The following is a 19,651-nucleotide window of genomic DNA, read 5'->3' as shown; positions in this document are numbered from 1 at the left end:
CATCTTTCATGGCCTTGATACCTTTTCTAAAGTAAGGCTTGCATAATCTGGCAGAAGATTCTAACTGCAGTCAAGCTAATGATGTGTGGGAGTTCATTATTACCTGCTTGCTTTTCTGCACTATAATAATGCAGGAGCCCAAATCCTTTTGTTTTAAAGAGCTTTATCAATTTAATTCTATCTGAATGGTTGCCATTTCTGAAATATTAAATCTGTCTTCCTTTTTTAAAGGTTTATTATTTAATATGCCCTTTCCACAGTCACATGACCAAGATTTATCACAGATACAATTTACAATAATTGCATCATCTGAGACTTAATAATGTTACTCTTTTAGGAGCTTTAGTAGCAAGGAAATGCCTGTTCTGCAATCCTGTTATGCTAACTATCACAAAGAAGAAAAGTCAGGAAAAGCCCAGGCACGAAAAGTCAGGAATACTTTCCGTTTGCTTAAATGGATCACATTCTAAAGAGACAATACCACCCAGGACCAAGCTGTGAAATAACTTGATAGACACCCCATCTCAAACATTCACTGCCCCCAGCATTTGGTCATTATAGCAGGATTATGCGCCGTACACTGTACAAGATGTATTGCATCAACTTGCTAGGACTACTTGGTAGTAACTCCACACCCATGACTTATACCACCGAAGAAACAACAACAGAAGGTGAATGTGAAGAGTACCACCTTCACATTACCTGCCTCCCTCACAAGGAAATATGTGGTCTTCTTTTCAACAAAACTGTGCCAAAACCCCACAACTCCCTATAAATCTGAATGGGCCTATAGCATTTGGATTGCAAAATTCAAGAAGGCAGCTCACCATCATCTTCCTCAAGGGTGATAAATGTCGGCCCAGCCAGTGACATTCACATCTCACAAACACGTCAAACAAAAATCCACAAGAACTAAAGCACCTCCACAAAAGAATTAATTTGTAAGAACAGATGCAACATCTTGAAATGGTTAGCCTTACATAGAGTCATAGAGATGTACAGCATGGAAACAGACCCTTCGGTCCAACCCGTCCATGCCAACCAGATATCCCAACCCAATCTAGTCCCACCTGCCAGCACCCGGCCCATATACCTCCAAACCCTTCCTATTCATATACCCATCCAAATGCCTCTTAAATATTGCAATTGTACCAGCCTCCACCACATCCATACACGTACCACCCTCTGCGTGAAAAAGTTGCCCCTTAGGTCTCCTTTATATCTTTCCCCTCTCACCCTATCCTATGCCCTCTAGTTCTGGACTCCCCAATCCCAGGGAAAAGACTTTGTCTATTTACCCTATCCATGCCCCTTATAATTTTGTAAACCTCTATGAGGTCACCCCTCAGCCTCCGATGCTCCAGGGAAAACAGCCCCAGCCTGTTCAGCCTCTCCCTGTAGCTGTCAAAGGACTTAATAACAGCAACAACTTGTATTTATGTAGCACCTTTAACATGGTAAAATGCTCCATGGTGCTTTCCAGGAGACTTATCAAAACTGAACTGGTCATTGAGCCTCATCAGGATATAGATTACTTGAGACATTGTTGAAGGAGATTTTAAAGAGTGGTTTAAAGCAGGTGAGAAGATCAGAGAGATTAAAACATTTATTGAGAAAATTTTAGAGATGAGGCCTTTGGCAGTTGAAGGTGTGACTAGCAATAGTGAATTAAAAACGATTAGGGTTCGCAAGAGGCCAGAATGGGAGATGTATAGAAATCTTGGTGGTGAAGGGATGGTGGCAGGGAGAAAAGGTTGGAGGAGGAGGGACAGGTGTGAAGGAAATTCCAGCCAAATAACCTTCAAACGGATGATCCAAGCCATTTAAGCCCTTTGTAGGGCAAGCAAAATGCACATTGTAATGATTGTTATTTTAATCAGCCTGTTCAGTCATGTTATGACCAACGGCATGCATTGATTCCTGGTTCGGACATCACTTCCTCATATAGGCCTCGGAGACCCACATAGCCAGCAAGAAAATTAGAAGGAATGCCAGTTATGACATACATCCAGGACAGGAGAGTCTTAAACCCAGACCTCCCAGGAACACTACTCTGCACCCAAGAGCATAATTACAGATACTGTAATCAGATGCGTTATGACAAATGTCTGGAGCAAGTGAAACCTGAACACAGATCTCCTGTAGGGACTCTGCACCCGCACCACAAGAGTATCGTTACATATTACTCTGAATTACCATGAAAAGGGAAGTACCAGGAAACTCTGAAAGGAATAGTCTAATCAAACGAATAGCATTTTGAAAGAGGAAAGAATATGAAAGAGGTAACAAATCTTTCAAGAAATAGGGATGAAAGGAGCATTTTTTAAATATAAGGAAATAATAGGGATAAAAACCCTACGTGACAGTTAGCGAGCATCTGAATGCAAAATGCAAATGGATATTTTCCTTCTCTTCACGAACCCATCACCGTTGTACTTGGGACATTTGCAAAAGCTGGTCATGAGCCTCCAAATAATGACAGTTCCAGCTGAACATGAACCACTCTATAACAACCTACTTTCTGCCTGAAATGAGCACTTGATGGACGTAGTCTTAACACAACTGAAACAGATAATGCCATGCCTCAATTGAACCTGCCTCCACCACATTTCAAGGAAGGGTATTTTATACCCTGACTACTCACTATGTGAAAAGATGTTTCTCACCTTGCATTTGATTCTTTTAAACAACTGTGCCCTCTGCTTTATGATCTGTTTTGAAGTGGGGACAATTTCTCCCTATTCACTGTGTCTGGACTCTTCATGGTTTTGAAAACTTCTATCAAATCTCCTCATAGCCTTCATCTATCTAAGAAAAACAGTTCAAAATTCTCCTATCTTTCCTCTGAATTAAATGGCCCATCTCAGGAACCATTCTTGTAAACCACTTCTGCACTGTCTGTAATGCATTCACATCCTTCCTATAATGCGATGCCTCAAACTGTACATAATACTCTAACTAATGTCTTATATAACTTCAATATAACCTCCCTGCTCTACTACTCTGTGTCTCTACTTATGAAGGCTAGAAGGCTGTAAGCCATATTAATGATTTTCTTTACCTATCCTTCCATCTTTAATGATACATAACCACTCACATCCAGGTCTCCCTGCCCCAACACACCCTTTAGATCAGTACCCTTTACTTTATATTGACTCTCTGTGTTCTTTGCACCAAAGTGCATCAGCCCACACTCCGCCACACTGAACTTCATCTGCCGCCATCCACACATGTCACCAATGTCACAACAGTCTTTTGGAATTCCACACTGTCCTCCTCAAACTTTATAATTGTACCAAGTTTTGCATCATCAATAAACTTTGAAATGCCCCCTTCACACAAAGATCATTTATATATGTTAGGAAAATCAAGGATCCCGAGACTGACTCCTGGGGAACTCCATTTGCAGCCTGAAAAATACCTAGTAACAATTATTCTCTGCTTCTTATCACTACATCAGTTGCAGAACTCTCATCAACCCTCTCATTACCTAGACAATGACAGCATGAGAACTAGGAGCAGGAGAAGACTTTTCAACACCTCAAGCTTAGAAAATCAAAGCAGATCTGCCTCAGACCTCAATTCCTCTTTCATGTTAACTCCTCCTATTTCAAAGCTCTATCTATCTTCTCGTTACATACACGACTCCACAACTCTCTCGGGTACAGAATCCCAGGCATTCATTATGCTCCAAGAAAAGAAATTCCTTTGCACCTCAGTTTCAAATGAGTGTCCCCTTATTCTGTAACTACATCACCTAGTTCGAAACCCTCCTTAACATCTCCCTTTGTCAAGCCCCCTCAAAATCTTGATTATTTCAATAAAGGCACCCCTCATTTTTCTAAACTCTAATGAATAAAGATCCAACCTACTTAGCCATTTTTGATAAGTCTACCCCTGCATCCTTGGAATCAGCCTAGCGATTCCTTTTGGAACGACCTCCAATGTTTTCTTAAATACAAAGACCAAAACTGTTCACAGTACCAGCTGTAGTCTCACCAATACTCCATACAGTTGCCATAAAACTTCTCAGTTTTTAAACTCCAACCGCCAAAATTCCATGACTTCATAATTACTTGCTGAAACTGCATGCTAATGTATTGCGTTCATGCACAAGAACACCCACATCCCTCTGTACTGCATGATTTGGAGTCTCTTTCTATTTAAATAATAATTAGCTTTTTAATCCTCCCTGCCAAAATGCATGACTTTACTATATTAAACTTCATCTGCCAAGATTTTGTTCACTCACTCAACCTATCTATGCAGATTCCTTATGCCCCCAACACAACATGCCCTCCCACATATTTTTGTATTGGCAGGAAATTTGGATACATTATACTCTTCCACTATTCTAAGTAGTTCATATAGATTGTAAATAATTGAGGTCTAATTGAAATAATTGAGGCACTCCACCAGTTATGTCTTTCCAACTTGAAAATGACCTATTAATTCTGACTCTTTGTCTCCTATTTATTTACCAATCATCAATCCAATCTAATATATTATCCAGAATGCCGTGAGCTCTAATCTCTTTCAATAACCTTTTAGGTGGCACCTATTGAATGCATTCTAGAAATCCAAATAAACATTATCTACCAGTTCCTCTTTATCTGCTTGCTATATCTCACAGAACTCTAGCAAATTAGTCAAATATGATTTCCCTTTACAATACCATGTTAACTTTGTTGGATTCTGGTACATTTTTCTAAATGCCCCACTATTTCTTCCTTAATAATGGATTCTAACATTTTTCCAATGATAGATCTTAGATCTCCGTCCCTTCTCGAGCAGGGCATCACATTAGCAGTTTACTAATTTGTTGGAGCCTCCTGGAATCTAAAAAGTTCTGAAATTATTTGACCACTGCCTCCACTATCTCTGCAACCACTTCCTTTAAAACCCTTAGATGTAGAACATCAGGACCCGCAACTTGTTTGCCTTCAGTCATGTTTGTTTGACAAATACTTTGCCTCTTGTGACAGAGGCTATTACAAGACCTTTCCTTCCATGAGCTTGTCTGTTAGCTATCAGTACAACGTTTGTAATGTCCCCAATATCGGGAGCAAAATTTTGTTTTAATTTCTGCCATCTCTTCCCATTAATAATTCCCTAGTCACATACTCCGAGGGTCCCACACCCACTTTAACAACCTTATTTCATTTATCTACTCATTGAAGCTCTTGCTGCTTGTTTTTATATTTCTTACCAATTTACATTTGTAATCAATTTTATCCCTCTTTGTTAATGTTTTAGTCATCAGATTGTTAAAAAAGTCATAATCCTCTGGCCAACCATTAATTTTTGCTGCTTTATATGCCTTAGTTTTTGATTAGATACTCTCCTTTGTTAACTCTCCTCTGATTAGACATTCCCTTTGCTAATCGATGGAACAGCTTTGTTCAAATTAACCCCATCCCAATGGGATAGCTCACTCTTTCCCCAGTACTGGTGGTATCAGTGCCCCTTGAATCAGAGCCCATTTCTCCTACACCAACCTTTGCATATATATCTCTAATTGTATTCACTGTACATGAATTTGCATGTGGCTCAGATAGTAATCCTGAGATCACTGCCTTTGTGCTTCTGCTTTTTAATTTAGCCCTGAGCTGTTTGTAATCCCTCAGCTGAACCTCTTTCCTTGTCCTACCTAGGTCCTACAACAACTGATGCTTCCCCTCCCACTCCATGTTCCTCTCCAGCTCAGATGAGATGTTCTTAACCTTGGCACCTAGTAGGCAACATAACCTTCAGGACTCTATTGTCTTTGATGCAGAGAAAAGTATCTATTCCCTTAACCATGTTATTCCCTAAGACCACTACATTTCTCATTCTCCCTCTTCTTTAAGGATGGTTCATTCATCCTCCCTTTGTCTGTGTCCTTGTCCACACTGGGAGTAAGACCTGTATCTGTTGGAAAACGACACCTCTTCAAAAACATTTCAGCAAGTTAGTTGGACATCATTTTCCCTTAACAAATTCATCCTGATTCTTCTGAATGAATCCATACTTTTCCATGCAACTATCCTGTATAATTATTTCCAGACTATTCTCCACTACTGAGGTAAACTGACTGATCTGTAATTAGTGACCTTGCCTTTACGATGGTTTGTAAACAACTGCACAATGTTTGCAATCCTCTGGCAGCACTGCCAAATCCAGGAGGTTTGAAATTTCCAGTTACAAGGCAATTTCCACTCTGACTTCCTGCAATCCTGCAATATCGTCAGAACATCTCATCTTGCTCTCAGTGCCTTATCTACTTGAAGTAATGACAGCTTTCCCAATACTTCCTCCGTATCAATTTCAAAACTTTCTAATGATTGAGTTTCCTACTTTGTCACTGTAGTCTGGGAGGTAACTGCCTCATTAAGTAAAGGTAGATGCAAAATATTTATTTAAGAACCTCAGCTATGCCTCTTCCCTCCAAATGCAAATTCCCCTTTTGACCTTAATCCCCCTTTTAGTGCATCCTTTTACCACCTTTTACTATTTATCAAAGGCTTTTTGATTTCCTTTTATCTTAGCTGTCAGTCTTTTCTCAAAATCCCTCTTTGGTTTTCATATTTGTTTTTTCACCTCTCTTCTGACACTCAGTCTTCAGCTTAGTTCTTAAGTATATTTACTGTCTGATACTTAACATAAGCACTCTTTCTCTTTGTCAACTTAAGTTCTTTCTTCTTTGTCTTCTATAGGCTGTGATTTGTTTGTCTGAACGTGCTCCTTTGAGGGAGTATACCTTACCCGACAAGTACCAGTAGTGTCTGTGTTAGATACTCAAGATAAAACAAGCCCAAGCTGTATCCTGGATGCAGCAGCATCTTTATTTAAAGAGCCAGCTGTCTTGATTGGAGGGAAGTTCAATTTTTCAAATATTCTGCAGTATTTTTGGAGAGTTCCCGAATTTGCCACAGGCTTCTCGTGTTTGAAAGTGGTGGGTGGGAACAGCTACTGGAAAGTATTGTTTCTACAAAGGCTGCCACAGTTCTCAAAGCCTCTCAGAGCCTCAGATTGGAGTCTGTGAAAAAGACAAGGTCTGTGTGAATCCTGACAAGTGCGAGCAGAATTCTTCCACACTCCTTGGCTCTCAGTGCAGCCAGCCCCTTGGCTTCTATCCTCATCAGCATTTCCTATGTAGCCTCTGCACCCAGTGCCCATCTGCCGCCTTGCCCTTGAGCAAACTGGCAAATGAACCATTCCTTGGCCCTGACCTCGGACATGCAATGTCCTAGACATTTCATCGTATGTTGATGCCAATTTTATACCAGCCTTCAGGGCATATGTAGCGCCAATATCTGAGCTGGTGGCTGTGAATGGCAGTTCAAGAGTTAGGGTCTCTTTATCAGTTTCATACTGCTACTCTTTTTCCTCTTCCTAGGCTTCTTATCACTGGACACATAGTGGTTCTTTGGTATCCAAAAGCAGGAACTCAGCTGGAGAAGTATGGTGTGCAGGACATGGATAGAGAACAAGCGATCAATAATCATACTATCAGCAGCTTGCTCACCAAATTGACTATGCTAAATTGTCCATTGTGCCCAGGGATGTGCAGGCTGGGTGGATTAGCCATGTGAAGCACAGGAATAGGGTGGGTCAGGGCGGAATGCTCTTCGGAGAGTCAGTGTGGACTTGATGGGCTGAATGGCCTGCTTCCACACTGTAGGGATTCTATTATTATCACCAGCAGGATGTAGATGATGTAGTGATGAGAAGAGATATAAGGAGGTAATAAATTGTTATCCTCAATGTTCTCCACTGTTCTCTCACTACTGGCCCAAGATGTGGAGAAACAGCTCCTCTGTAGGACCCAGGAAATACAGTTGTTCTTGTTTCTCATTGGTTCTGCTCTGGTCCTTTCTATTGTGTGCCATCTTCCTCTGCAACAGACAGGGCAGAAAGTCAATGGTTGTGTTTGGGTGATGTGCATGCCAGAGCTGATAGTTGGAGGTACCTGGAGACAAGAAGAGTTGGCTAGGAGGCTGTCAAGATAGGTTGCTGCAATATGTGGATGTAAAGCATGAATAATGAGTGCCATGACGTGCTGCTGACTGAGAGTTGAGGGTGTGATGCACTAAGCAGCATGAAAGACTGGTGTTGCAGCAGATAAATGTCATGCGTATGTACAAGTGTCCACTGAAGTTGACCACTTGCATGAGTTGATCACACTTCCTGTTGTCCTGCAGCCAGGTCCTCAAATCCAGGCTCTGTGAGTTGACGTTCCTTGCTACCTATTTCCAGTCTCTCCTAAGGGTGGTCTTGAGCATCTCTTCACATTCTCCCTTCCTCAAATCAAACTCCAATATGGATCCATGGCATCCCTTCCCCTGTCCTCCATCGCTATGGACTATGGATCTTTCTCCTTCACTAGCTTGGTATTCACTTGGCAATAATTTTAATTGCAGAAAACTTTCTGTGCAGCTTCCCTTTCCACACATAGCAAGCTTTAGGAACAGTGACCTGACTGTGCCACATGGTCCATAAACAATGCTGTCAGGCCACCTTGTTAAGAACAGGGACCATCAGCAATCCTGGGCGTGAACAGCAAGGTGAGAGATGCAGAGATCAAACCTAAAATCGTTCGGCTCCAAAATGTTTGCTTATTGCCCACATTGTGAATCTCAACACCCATGCTCAATAGATCGGGCCCATCAACTTTTAGCCACCAACACCAAAGGTAAATTGCTCCTCATTACCGTGTAAAGGATTCAATTATTTTATGGGCAAATACTCATCAATTAGTATAGTGTGAATGCTGGACATTGATCAGCTATCCATGCATTCTGTGTTACTTTTAAAAATGTGAAACATGTAAATATTTTTGCATTAAAATAAAACGCAGCCTTCTATTCTTAATACTGAGATCAACAGCTTTTGATTTTAACCACCACTTCCATTTTCTGTCAGACACCAAGTGATGGTGAATGGCAGCCGTAGGATCACTGTGAGTAGGGGAAGTGTGGGCTGGTGCATGAGTTAGTAAACCCTTATCTGTAACATTCTGGCAGATGCTCTGCTTCTTCTTCTTCCTTTACTTTGCTGAGATTTAGAAACCTTCTTTGCTTTGCCTGAATCTACATACATCCTTTCTCCTTTATTTTTCTGCTGTGTTTTTTTTCCCCCTGTGTCCTCCTGTCTGGCTCTATAATTGCTCAAAAACTGTTCATCTCTAACATATTCCCATTCTCACGAAAGGTCATCAACCTAAAATGTTAACTCGATTAAATTCAACAGATGCTGACTGACCTGAAGACTCTACATCATTTTGTCTTCTTACTGTAGACTTACAACATCTGGAGTATTTTATTCTTGACTGATAATTATTCTTTCTGTAATTACAGCGTGATCCTTTGTGCAGTTGCTGATTTTGTGTAGTTTGGATTTGCAACCCATAGGCTGTTTTATGAGTGTAATGAAGTTTAAATTACTAGAGCTGTTTACTTAAAAGATTAAAGTAGTTATTTCCTTCCTGTGCTTTGCTGAGTAAAGGCTAGAGTTTGAAACAGGCCAAATGTACTTCTGTCATCTCATTTACTGAGAGGCTTATTTCCCCTGTCATTTTAATTCTCCACACCCACTCTGACCTGAATCATCGAATCATAGAGTCCCTACAGTGTGGAAGCAGACCATTTGGACCATTGAGCCCACATTGACCTTTCGAAGACCATCCCAGCCAAACCCATCCTCCTACTCTACCCCTGTAACCCTGTATTTCCCATGGATAACTCACCTATCCTACACATCAGTGGACACTATGGGCAATTTAGCATGGCCAATCCAACTAACAGGCACATCTTTGGACTGAACCTTTCTATCTTTGACATCTTATGTCATTCCAATGAAGCTCAATATATACTTGAGAAACAGAACCCCATCTTTTGACTAAGCATTTACAGTCTTCAACATACATTGAGGTCACCAATTTCAACTTTTCACCTTTTCTGTTTTTTGTATTTTTTGTTTTTTTGGTTGGGAATGATTCTTAGAACGCTTCTGGACCCACCCTTTGTTTCCTTACTTGTCCCAGGACCTCTTTGTTACTTATCAACTCTTTTGTCATTCATCTATTTTGTTCTCCAATTTATCAGTTTTGATCTTAACTCTTTCCCCCTTCCCCTCCCCCCTTTCCCTGCATCTATACTTGCTTCCAACTATATTTTTCCAGTTACGGTGAAAGGTCATTGAACTGAACTCTGCTTTTCTCTCCACAGATGTTGCCAAAGCTTCTGAATATTCCCAGCATTTCTTGTTTTTATTTCAGATTTCCAAGATCCAAAATATTTTGATCTTATTTTGACTTCCCTGAACAAACCACAATATTCCAATGCAAAAGGCTCCATTAGGAAACAAAGCAAATTGAATTGACTGTGCCAGGCAGTGGAATTTTATCAAATCTACAGAGTTCCTCTTATCAATTGTATGAATCATATTTACTAAAGATAGTTGATGCATTATAAATGCTTTCAGGATGTTTAATATATATATTTGCTCATTCTTGTGCTTCATATTACTATTTAATTGCAAATAAATTTACTTAGTGTTTTAATCTATAAATGCCTGGTCTTTTAGTCCATAATATTGTTGTAATTATTCATCACTAAGTATAAGTGTTTGGCAGCGCAGGCTAGCACGAGACATTGCAAATCACCAAAATCAATTGCTATTTATGCTGTGATCGTCAATTCTTAAAATGAAGAAACATTGCTGTTTCTGGTTTGTATCAGCAAGCTTTGCTCACGGGAATTGTTGTTGGATTCTTGAAAGGGAAGTCAACTCTACAAAATCCTTAGACCTCATAAAGGCTCAAATGTCAATCAACCAAACAAAGTAAGCCAACATCTGCTTGGGCTGTTGTTCATTAGCCTGTTTTTCATACACACACACATTGTGTAACAGCACTAAGATTATTTAGAATGTCAAAGGTTAGCAGTGAGAACTACATTTATTTAAGAATATTTGTTTTTGTGGATATATCTCTGTTTGAATCTTTAGTTAGATTCAGAATGATTCTAAGTCAATGAGCTAGGAGGCATAATCAAACATAATTTGTGATTTGACCAAGGCTGGGAAGAGTTTTGGTGTTGTGTGGTCTTGGCTGAACCCAAACTGACTATCAGTGAACAGGTTCTTGTTGAGTACAACATGCCAGATAGCACTCTTGACGACACCTTTGATTATTTCTGATTGAGAGTGACTCATGGGGCAGTATGTGTTATAATGAGATTCATATAAATCATCATGATGTAATTATTGACACGACTCCAACATTAGTAGGAGAGAAGGCACCAGTCAGGAATGAACACATGAGGAGTCTGGTCTTAGACACTACACGAGAGAATTGTGTTTTACAACCTCCACTTGCAAATGAAATGTGAGTGTTTCAGTACATAAGGAGTTAAAGAGCCTTACTTAGAGGCAGGTTTTTCAATATTCAAGAGAACTGTATTTTACAAACTACAATTTGCAGATGTAAATAAAGGAGTGTTTCAGTATATAAGGAGTTAAAGAACCTTACTTAACAATAAGGAGCAAACAACCTCAGAAAATACAGTTCAATGCTATGGTTCTGTTCACCGAGCTGGAAGTTTTTGTTGCAAACGTTTCGTCCCCTGGCTAGGTGACATCCTCAGTGCTTGGGAGCCTCCTGTGAAGGGCTTCTGTGATGTTTCCTCCGGCATTTATAGTGGCCTGTCTCTGCCGCTTCCGGTTGTCAGTTTCAGTTATCCGCTGTAGTGGCAGGTATATTGGGTCCAGGTCGATGTGTTTGTTGATGGAGTTTGTGGATGAGTGCCATGCTTCTAGGAATTCCCTGGCTGTTCTTTGTTTGGCTTGCCCTATAATGGTAGTGTTGTCCCAGTCAAATTCATGTTGCTTGTTGTCTACGTGTGTGGCTACTAGGGATAGCTGGTCGTGTCGTTTCGTGGCTAGTTGATGTTCGTGGATGCGGATCGTTAGCTGTCTTCCTGTTTGTCCTATATGATGTCACCTAGACAGGGGATGAAATGTTTGCAACAAAAACTTCCAGCTCGGCGAACAGAACCACAGCAACGAGCACCCGAGCTACAAATCTTCTCACAAACCTTGAATACAGTTCAATATCACAATGTGAAAGTGCAGTTTTGGTTTCAGCACAAGATAAAGCTTGGTATTACACTGATATTTTTTGCCATTTCTTTTGTGGACAGAACACACATGGCAGAGTCCAATAATCCATGTCTTGTAGCTATACTGGAACAGCTTGGTACATGTGTGCTGCTTCTGGATCACAAGTCATGAATGCTATAGCTGTGATGTTGTCAGCAGCCATAGACTATACAGTATTCCTGCCTGCAGCCATTTCCTGATATCATGCGGAGTAATTTGAATTAGCTGAAGATTGGAATTTTTCCTTGTTTGGACTTCAGGAGGACTTACATTCAGTACTTCTGGCCTTGACTTTTGCACTGATGTGCTAGTTCCCCAAAGACGAAGTTACCTGTGACTTCCAGGCAGTTGTTGAATTACCCACCATCATTCACACATGGAGATGGAAGGACTGCAGAGCTTTGATCTGGCCCATTGTTTGTGGGGTGGCTTAGCTTTGTCTATAACCTCATAGAATCCCTACAGTGTGGAAGCAGGCCATTTTGCCCATCGAGTCCATACCAACTCTCTGAAGAGTATGCCGTCCAGGCCCACCCCACTACTTTATCCCTGTGACCCCATATTTCCCATGGCTAACCCATCTAGCCTGCACGAACTTGGACACTATGGACAATTTAACATCGTCAATCAATCTAACCTGCACATTTTTGGATTGTGGGAGGTAATCAGATCACCCAAGGAGAACCTGCAAACTCTACACATATACAGTCGCCTGAAGGTGGAATCGAACAGCACCCTGGCGCTGTGAGGTAGCAGTGCGAACCACTGCCCATCAACTTCTGATGTTCAACATGCAAGTCGTTCTATTTTGTAGCTTCAGCAGGTGGGTATCTCATTTTTGGTGTGCTTGATGCTACTATTGGCATGGCTGCCTTACACTTCTCACTGAACCAGGGTTGGTACCCCAGTTTAACAATGATGGAAGATGCTGGATGTCAAGATTACAGGTTGTAGGTTTTTTTAATTCATTTATAAGAAGTGGGCATTGCTGGCTTAGGGAAAATTTATTGCCCATCCCTAGCTGCCCTTGAGAAGATGTTGGTGAGCTGTCTTTCTGAACTGCTGCAGTTTGTTTGGTGTAGTTAGATGCACAATGTCATCTAGATGGGAGTTCCTGAACTTTGACCCAGTGATAATGAAGGAACAGTTTTAGAATTCCAAGTCAGGATGGTGGTTGGTTTGGAGAGGGACTTGAATATGACCTGCTGCTGCTGATGGCCCATAGCTTCTCATGGATGCCAGGTTTTCAGCTACCAGTAATGTATTTTTCAAATTAATTGAAGTTTGCATCATTCCTAGAGAAATGTTTTCCAATCTGAACTTATCATTTTTCTCTATCATTACTAAATAGGAGAATAATGTTTGTCTGAGTGTTATATTGAAAAAGAATCACAATAAATCAAACAAACAGAAAATGTCACAGAAATGAAGTAAACAGTCACGAAAAATCCATTACTCTGGAGCTTTTTAACTTAATATTATTCATTAAGTAACTTCTGTTTTACTCTTTAGAGAACTTTTTCTTTACTCTTTCATAGCTATCACTGGCTAAATTAACATTTCTTGCCCATTCCTCACTGAGCTTCTTCAACCCCTGCTGTCCATGTGGTGTAAGTACACTCATGATGCTGTTAAGGAGTTGGAAGCTCTTGAATCAGTGACAGTGAAGGAATGGCAGTATAGTTCCAATTCAGGATGGTGTGTGGGCTTTGAGGAGAATTTACAGGTGATGGTTTCCCTATGTATCTGCTGCCTTTGTCCTTCTTGGTGATCGAGAATGTGAGTTTAGAAAATGCTGTTGAAGCAAGGTTGATAAGTTGTTGCAGCATATCTTGTAGATGGTACAAACTGTGCCATTGTGTATTGGTGGTGGAAGGGGTGAATATTTAAGGTGGTAGATGATGTGCCAATCAAGCAAACTGCTTTGTCCTGGAGGGTGTCAGGTTTCTTGAGCATTTTTAGATCTACACTCAGTCAGGCAAGTGTGAAGTATTCCTTCTCACTTCTGACCTGTGCCTAATAGACAGGCACTACAGAAACAGGAGGAGAGTTACTTGTTGCAGAATTCCTAACATTCAACCTACTTTTGTACCTATAGTATTTATATGGCTCATTCAGTCAAGTTTCTAGTTGCTGGTACTCCAAGGGTGTTGAAACTGGGAATTCTGCAAAAATAATGAGGTTGAATATCATTGTATGTCAAAGGGAGATGATTAGAATCTTTCATGTTGGAGATGTTCATCACCTGACACTTGGGCAACATAAATATTCCTTCCCATTTATCAGCCTCAGACTAGATTTTGTCTTGCTGCATTTGGACATATATTGTTCAAATATCTGAGAAATTGTGAATAGCATTGAACACTAGACAATCATCAATGAATATTGCAAGTTGCTTCAGCTGTTGGCACACAAGTAGTCCTGTGTTGAAGATTCATTAGGTTAGACTACATTTTTAGATAGGCTTGGTGTGGCTCCTAGCATGCCCTCCAGCCCTGTTCATTAAAACTGGAATTGATCCCTTAGCTTAGGCGTGATAGAGTGAGTGATATGCTGGGGCATGAGGTTATTAATTTCAATTGAGACAGTTTGCTATGTTTTATGAAGCATGTATAATAATTCATGATGACAAATTAATTCAAGTCAACATCATGGAAAAAATAAACAAACTGATATAAATCTCTAGTATTAACTCAAGTCTGGTTACTGGCTGTTAAAAAATAGAAATTTTACATTGACCTTCTGTTGACACACCAGACTGTACTGCTGAATATAAATACAGTCAAGAAAAACAAGGAGATTAAATGTAAGCAAACAAGTGATGTGAGCTGGCAATGATCATTTCTATATTAATTTTGGAGATATTTATAAGACATTATAGCATAGTCATTCCAGAAATTATGTTCATAGATTCTTAAATATACAATATGGGATCTTCAATGTTCTTCTATAACTTACTTGACTTTCTCTGACTTATGACAACTTTCAAAAATATGGATTAATTTAAAAATGCTGCTCAAAATTTAAAAGTTTAATTTGTTAATTTTATTATTATGTTGTTGAAGTACTGAATTCATGCATTGTTGTCATAAAATAATATTATAAATGATTCTCAAATTTGCTAATTTATTCTGCAGAAGATTGTGCACAGATTTATTAGGATACCTAACTGCATTAAATACTTACATTTGAGAATGTATATGCTCCAATAATTAATGTGTTGACAAGAAAGGATTATTTTTGTTGCTGCTCATCTCTAGTTCCCCTTGAATAGATTGGCTATTTGGCCATTTGAAGGGTAGTCAACAGTGAATCACATTGCTGCGCATCTGGAGTCACAGTAGGCCAGATCAGGTAAGGATGGCATATTTTCTTCATGAAAGGAATTAGTGAACCAGATGGGGGCTTATGTACAGTTTTTATTGGACTAACTTATAATTCTAAATTCTTATTAAATTCATATTTCACCATTTCAAACTGGGATTCAACCACATGTCTCCAAGACTAGTCCATTACAGACCCACCCCAATTCTCCAAGATTTTTGGAAGTCCCTCATAATTCCAGAGAAACTAGTGTCACTCCCTCAAATCCTAAGGAGCATATCACACTTATTGAAGACTATTATCATTGCCTTTAAAAAAAAAAGTTTCTATCCACATTTTCTCCTACCCTACAACAATTCCCTCAATGTATTAATAGCTTTCAATGGTTCCAAGTCTATCTGGAGGTACACGGCACCTTGTTATAATATTATAACAAAGATGATGCTCATCCTCTGAAACACCACCCGATATTATGAGAATGTGGGAAAGTCTCTGATACCTTAGCTTCTACCATGCTGGAACATCATTCCAAACCAGTTCCAAAATCTCACTTTGTACCTTCCTAGATTATAGTCTCAAGGATGCTGGTGATCCTCTAATTCTTCGCGAATACCTTGCTAGTATGTGTTTGTAAGGTCCTCTGATTACTTACTAAATGCCTATTATGTGTAAGTCATAAGAATGACTCGAATACACTATCGACAGACTTTTTAGATCCTTACACAGGTGTTAAAGAGTAAAAGTTTAACCATCCTATTTAAATAAATATTGCTATTTAATATTGTTTTAGTGTGTATTTGTCTTATTGCTTCTATTTAATAGGGGTGGTTTGCTTTTTATCTTGAAAGGAGTTTCATATCAGCAAAACCCCAGTTGAGGTCTCCATTACACAATGCCTGGAATACTGAATAGGCTGAGAAATGCTTGCATGCCAAACAGCTGAAGCAACTTGCGATTTTCATTGATGATTGTCTAGTGTTCAATGCTATTCATGACTTCTCAGATATTGGAGCAATACATGTCTAAATGGAGCAAGATTGGGACAAAGTCCAGGCTTAGGCTAATAAATGGGAAGGAATATGATGGATATCTCCAATATGAGAGATTCTAATCATCTCCCTTTGAAATTTGTTGGTACAGTAATCAAACTCATAATCTTTGTAGAATTCCCAGTATCAATACCCTTGGAGTTACCAGTAACTAGAAACTTGAATGGAAGAGCCATAAAAATACTGTGGATTCAAGATAAGTTAGATACTAGGAATTCTGCAAAAAGTAACTTTCCTCTTGTCTCCCCTGTGCCTGTCTATAATTTGATTTGATTTGTTTATTGTCTCGTGTATCTTGTTACAAAATACAGTGAAAAGTGTTGTATAGTTCCGGTGCCATTTTTAAACACAGAAAAATAAACCAAAGCATGGAATACAAAGGCAGAAACCTATAAGGGACAAGTCAGGAGTGTGAAGGAATACTTCACACTTGCCTGAATGAGTGCAGATCCAAAACTTCTCAAGAAGCCTGACAGGCTTCTTGAGAAGCAGTTTGCTTGATTGCCACATCATCTACCACCTTAAACATTCACTCCTTCCACCACCAGTGCACAGTGGCACAACTTGTACCATCTATAAGATGCACTGCAGCAGCTTATCAACCTCCCTTCAACAGCACTTTCTGAATTCACTCTTTCACCAAAAAGGACAAAGACAGCAGATGCATAGGGAAACCACCACTGTAGGTTCTCCTCAAAGTCAGACATCATCCTGAATCGGAACTATATTGCCACTGAGTATATTAACACCTAAGGTGTTTTTTTTCATTTATACATGTGTGCTATATTTGTAGGCACCATTATTATCAAATAGATTCTTCAGCGTTTCATTCATCCAATTATAGGTTCTTCTTGAATCTCTGCAGTCGTTTTCTTGAATCATTCTCTTCAAACACTGTTTCAAATTCATGACATTTGGCCCTTGTGCTCAGTAGCTGAGTATTATTATGTAAACTGCAGCTAAACAGCCTGCCACACGGTGAAGATAGTGTAATGTAGTGTAGAGGTAAACAGAGGACAGATAGCAGGCAAGGACTGGTAAGTGGCAAGCAGTATACATGCCATGTAAGTGTCAACTAATGACCATCTTCAAGAAGAGAGAAGCTAATCATCATTGATATTAAATGTCAAGCTAATTGCTGAATCCCCCCACTAACAATATCTTAGGGCATAACTGACCAGAAGTAAAAATTGGACTAGCCATCTAAACACTGTTGCTATGAAAGCTATGAATTTTGTGGTGAGTAACTCACCTTCTAACTCCCCAGTATATGTCCACCATCTACAACGCACAAGTCAGGAGTGTGATGGCATACCCTCCAGTTGCTTAGATGAGTGCAGCTCCAACAACACTCAATAAGCTTAACAGCATCCAAGACTACTTAACAGCCCACTTGATTAGCAGCTCATCCAACATGCTAAAAATTCACCCCGACTTCAGTTGACACACAGTGACAGCAATGGGTACCATCTGTAAGATGCACTGGAGGGACCCACCCAGGTCTATCAATTTTACCTTCCAAATGCCTAACCTTTACCATCTCAAAGGACAAGGGCAGAAGATACATGGGAACACCACCACCAGCAGCTTCCCCTTCAAGCCATACATCATCCTAACTTGGAAACATATCGCTGTTCCTTTGCTGTCACTTGGTCAAGATCTTAGAATTCCCTTCTATCCTACATCTCAAGGATTGTAGCAGTTTAAGAATGCAGCTCAATTTGACTTTTTCTAGGCTAATTGGAGATGGGCAATAAATGCTGGTCTGATCAGTGATGCCAACATCCCATGACCAATTAGAAAGTATAAACTCTGAAGAGGAGATAACAGTCTCAAGAGGTGCAGAATGACCTTTAAAGTGGCATATTCTCTGTTCCTGCTTGGCAGGGGATAAAGAATGACTTTTCTATACATTGACCCTGGAATGTAAGGAACTGTGGAGTATATGACAAGGGCACGGGTACAATTTACAGCAGAACCATACAATAGGTGGCTTTTGATTAAAACTGCCCATCTTTGTCTTTGTAGATTGCAAAGGAGAAAAAGTACAAAGCTGCCCATGTAATACTGCACAATCAGACTTGTTTTGCCTTGAAGGAGCTGTCATCAGTATCCTTTCCATCAGTATACTGGCCGGAGGGGGCTGGAAAATACTGCTCTTACTCTTTATTTAAGGGTTTAATTTCTTCAGATTGAATTGCTCCATTAAGAATTCAGCCCGATCTTGCGGATGCTCATATTGCTACAGAAATGTTCAAGTGGCCGCCGACCTGAAAAGGTAGATGTTTCTGTCTGACCTGTTGCGAATCCGGAGTTTGTAACCAGGCTCTCAGTGAGCTCTGTACAAGTGTGAAGCTGAGGGGGAAAAAAAAAACCGGACCGCTTCCTCTGGAGCCGGTCCGGATACCTCCAAATTAAAACAAAACAGTACCCGCCCCTGACTCATTCAGTCACAGGCGAAGATGCTGGCTGCTCGCTAGAAAGCTCGTCCTTTATTATGACCAACAGGCAAACCAGCGACAGTGTGGTCGCTCTGGCGCTGAGGAAAACTTCACTGCAGGGCTGCCAGTTCCCATAGACCAACCCAAAAGGATACCTTCACATAGCTGTATCGTCCCCAGTCACTTCCGTGAGAACTTGAAGCGAAACGTTTAGCTGAGCAGAATACTAACAGAATCCAGTTATTTCTCTTATCCCGCACCCCCAGCGGGAGGGAGCGAGCGCACTGAGACCAGCAGTGAGTTTTACATCAGACTCACCTCAAATTACCTGAGTACAACACTACAGCTCAGAGGAGCTGAGGCAAAGATAATTGGGCACAGCGTACATCTCTCTCTCTCTCTGATATTGATATTTCAACCAGTTCTTGATCATTGAACCCATTCGGTTATCGAGCGGACAGGTTTCTGTCTGGAACTAGACAACTCATCCAGTTACTGCCTCTCCTTCATGCCCAGGAAGGCGTCCTCATTACAGGGAGATCAGGGATAGGGAGAGGAGGAGGGAGACAGGGTAGTGAGAGAGGAGAGAGATGGCGAGGTGTGGAGGGTAATGAGTGAGGGACAGCAGTGAGGATGGGACAGATGAGGGAGGGCAGTGAAGGAGGTGAGGGAGGGGGAGGGAGGAGGGACGGTAGT

General features: G+C 40.4%; 1 protein-coding gene across 2 annotated transcripts in view; it reads right to left on the bottom strand.

Moving 5' to 3' along the window:
- LOC122561070 (5-hydroxytryptamine receptor 7) overlaps nucleotides 1-19,651 on the bottom strand; it is a 48,911-nt gene that overhangs the window by 26,931 nt on the left and 2,329 nt on the right. The window lies entirely within an intron of this gene.

This window comes from Chiloscyllium plagiosum, chromosome 22, assembly GCF_004010195.1.
Source record: "Chiloscyllium plagiosum isolate BGI_BamShark_2017 chromosome 22, ASM401019v2, whole genome shotgun sequence".
Classification (NCBI taxonomy): Eukaryota; Metazoa; Chordata; class Chondrichthyes; order Orectolobiformes; family Hemiscylliidae; genus Chiloscyllium; species Chiloscyllium plagiosum.
This window is presented reverse-complemented; position numbering and strand designations above follow the sequence as displayed.